Genomic DNA, 3,991 nt, shown 5'->3' on the forward strand with positions numbered 1-3,991 from the left:
CTTATGATTTATGGGTCCAATATACCCAGAGCTAATTGCAAATCTCGATTTTGAAGGCCAGAAAATTTCTCTCTCTCTCTCTCTCTTCTCTCTCTCTCTCTCTCTCTCTCTCTTTACTGGCGCCAATTTGTGTTGAAGTCTGCGTATATTATTGGTTTGTCTATTTTTCAATGTTACTTTGTCTTGTTGGAGAGAAACATAAACAGACATACACGCATATATACATATATAATATTAATAGATAGATATCAACAACAACAACAACAACAACAACAACGACAAATACAGTATAGTCCTCGGTCTGGGGGTTTGGACAAATTTCAATACCACGCTGGTCTGGTCAGTGAAATTGGTGATGGTGGGATACTTTTACCTGATCGCTCACTGCAAAACGAAACCACGTTAAGGTATCCCCATTCAGATAGACAGTGTATATATATATATATATATATATATATATTATACCTATATATATATATATATATACTATATACTGTATATATACAGTATATGTGTGTGTGCGTCTGTATGTACATGTGTGCGTTAAATTCTACAAATAATAGTCATAACTAATATAATTAATATTATTACTTGCTAGGCTACAACCCTAGTTGGTAAAGAAGGTTGCTATAAGCCCAGGGGCTCCTAAATAGAAAATAGCCCGGTGAGGAAAGGAAAAAGGTGAAATGAAATCTTTTAAGAACAGTAACAACATTAAAATAAATATTTCCTATATGAAAATATAAAAACTTTAACAAATTAAGAAAAAAAAAAAAGATAGATCAGCGTGCCCGAGTGTACTCTCAAGCAAGAAAACTCTAACTCAAGACAGTGGAAGACCAAGGTACAGAGGCTATGGCAGTACCCCTAGACTAAAGAACATTAGTTTGATTTTGGAGTGTCCCTCTCCTTGAAGAGCTGCTTACCATAGCTAAAGAGTCTCTTCTACCCTTACCTAAAGGAAAGTGGCCACTGAACAATTACAGCGCAGTAACCCCATGGGTGAAGAAGAATTGTTTAGTAATCTCAGTGTTGTCCAGGCGTATGAGGAGAGAGGAGAATATGTAAAGAATAGGCCAGACTATCCGGTGTATGTGTAGGCAAAGGGAAAGTGAACCGTAACTAGAGAAAAGGCTCCAATGTAATACTGTCTGGCCAGTCAAAGAACCCAATAACTACTCTAGCGGTAGTATCTCAACGGGTGGCTGGTGCCCTGGCCAACCTACTAACCTATATATGCGCGTATGTATGTACATGTGTGCGTTAAATTATACAAATAATAGTTACTACAGTAAAAGTTTTTTTAGTTAGGCAGATTTGCACCGACTCGCACGGGTACCCCCTTTAGCTCGGAAAACGTTGCCTGATCGCTGATTGGTTGGACAAGATAATTCTGACCAATCAGAGAGCAGGAAAATTTTCCGAGCTAAAAATGCACCGCTGCGAGTCAGTGCAAATGCGCCTCATTGGAAAAAATTTAAAAAAATTTAGTATAGTTCTCTATTCACAACAACACAGCCGGTTTCTGTTCAGCACTTTGAGAGAAGAACACCAAATTAAGACAGACACTATCCGTGTATGAGCTCACGGCCACTTGAAGGTTTAAAGACCACTCATGAATGGCAGGAGCAAGGGACAGTGACATTGCCCTATCGAACAGGACACTGCCCTAGAGAATGACCATATATACATATGATCAGCGCTCAAGCCTCCCCTCTACCCAAGCTAGGACGAAAGAGGGCCAAGGTAATGGCTGCTGATGACCCAGCAGATAGACCTATAGGCTTCCCCTAAATCCCCCTATCCCTAGTTCACAAGGATGGTGAGGTTTCAGCAACCAAAGGAACTAAGGAGTTTTGAGCGGGACTCGAACCCTAGTCTGGGGTTTACCAATCAAGGATGTTACCACATCGGCCACCACAAATTAGCGAAATTAGCAGCACCATCATAATTCGACAATTAAAAACCTGAAATGCGTCAAGGCATTCTGATGGGACAGGTTATGGGTCACATCAGAAAATTAAAAGAGCGAGCAAGTGTTTTTCTGAAGATAGTTTTTGTTATAAACAAATTTCTTCGCTAATCTTTAAATCTAGGGTTGTGGTGGCCAATGTGGTAACGTGCCTGACTGGTGAACGTAAAGCTGGGGTTCGAGTCCCGCTAATGCTCGTTAGTTTCTTTGGTAGTTGCAACCTCACCATCCTTGTGAGCTAAGGATAGGGGCTGGGGGGTGTTTGGGGGAGCTCATAGATCTATCTGCTGAGTCATCACCAGCCATTGCCTGGCTCTCCTTGGTCCTAGCTTAGGTGGAGAAGGGGCTTGGGCGCTGATCATATGTATATATGGTCAGTCTCTAGGGCATTGTCCTGCTTGATAGGAAAATGTCACTGTCCGTTGCCTCTGCCATTCATGGTCATTAATTAAGAGAATTATAAAGCATCAATTTCTGAGAATTCTTCTTCTCAAATCAATTGAAATATATATATATATATATATATATATATTATATATATATATATATATATATAGAGAGAGAGAGAGAGGAGAGAGAGAGAGAGAGAGAGAGTTGAAAAGCATTAAAAGCTAAGAATTTCTTTTGTCCCCAAATCAGGAAGTTAAATAACTGAAACATACAAAGAGAGAGAGAGAGAGAGAGAGAGAGAGAGAGAGAGAGAGAAACATCAATACCTAAGAATTTCTCTTGTCCCAAAATCTTGATGATAATAAATTCTCAAATTTTGATCGAGCAATTCATTGAAACTGAAACATATGGACGTAGAGAGAGAGAGAGAGAGAGAGGAGAGAGAGAGAGAGAGAGAGAATATGACCAATTCCTACCCCACCCAAGCGCCCATTCATCCTTAAGAGGGGCTTTAGATCCAGCCAGCGGGACACCTTGTACATGCAATAAGTGTCTCGCTCTTATAAGAATGCAAATCAATAAACATCTATTTTATAGCCTGGTTTCTCAATCAGTTTCGCTTCAAATCAGGTCATAGAGACGAGAGGAAGCTGGACAGTAAAGCTCTTTGGATCGGACTTGTTTGTTAGGAACCGGTCTTAGGCCGGATTTTAAACGGTCGAACGGTTCGTCGAACCTGGTTGTCGAACCTGGTTGTCGAACCCGGTTGTCGAACCTGCTTGTTCAAGCGGTTCGAAGAGGTGGAGTCACCCACAAAGGCTTGAGGTTTCTGTACCCTCAGACAAGAGAACTCTAACCGAAGACGGTGAAAGACCATGGTACAGAGGCTATGGCACTACCCAAGACTAGAGGTTCGTCGAACCCGGTTGTCGAACCTGCTTGTCAAACGGTTCGAAGAGGTGGAGTCAGCCACAAATGCTTAAGGTTTCTGTACCCTCTGGCTAGACAACTCTAACCCAAGACGGTGAAAGACCAAGGTACAATGGCTATGGCACTACCCAAGACTAGAGGTTCGTCGAACCCGGTTGTCGAACCACCTTGTCAAACGGTTCGAAGAGGTGGAGTCAGCCCCAAATGCTTAAGGTTTGTGTACCCTCTGGCTAGACAACTCTAACCCAAGATGGTGAAAGACCATGGTACAACGGCTATGGCTCTACCAAGACTAGAGGTTCGTCGAACCCGGTTGTCGAACCTCCTTGTCAAACGGTTCGAAGAGGTGGAGTCAGCCACAAATGCTTAAGGTTTGCGTACCCTCTAGCTAGAAAACTCTAACCCAAGACGGTGAAAGACCATGGTACCACAGCTATGGCACTACCCAAGACTAGAGGTTCGTCGAACCCGGTTGTCGAACCTGCTTGTCAAGCGGTTCGAAGAGGTGGGAGTCAGCCACCAATGCTTAAGGTTTGTGTACCCTCTGGCTAGACCACTCTAACCCAAGACGGTGAAAGACCATGGTACAATGGCTATGGCACTACCCAAGACTAGAGGTTCGTCGAACCCGGTTGTCGAACCTGCTTGTCAAACGGTTCGAAGAGGTGGAGTCAGCCACAAAGGCTTAAGGTTTGTGTA

Source organism: Palaemon carinicauda, chromosome 42 (assembly GCF_036898095.1).
Source record: "Palaemon carinicauda isolate YSFRI2023 chromosome 42, ASM3689809v2, whole genome shotgun sequence".
NCBI classification, from domain to species: domain Eukaryota; kingdom Metazoa; phylum Arthropoda; class Malacostraca; order Decapoda; family Palaemonidae; genus Palaemon; species Palaemon carinicauda.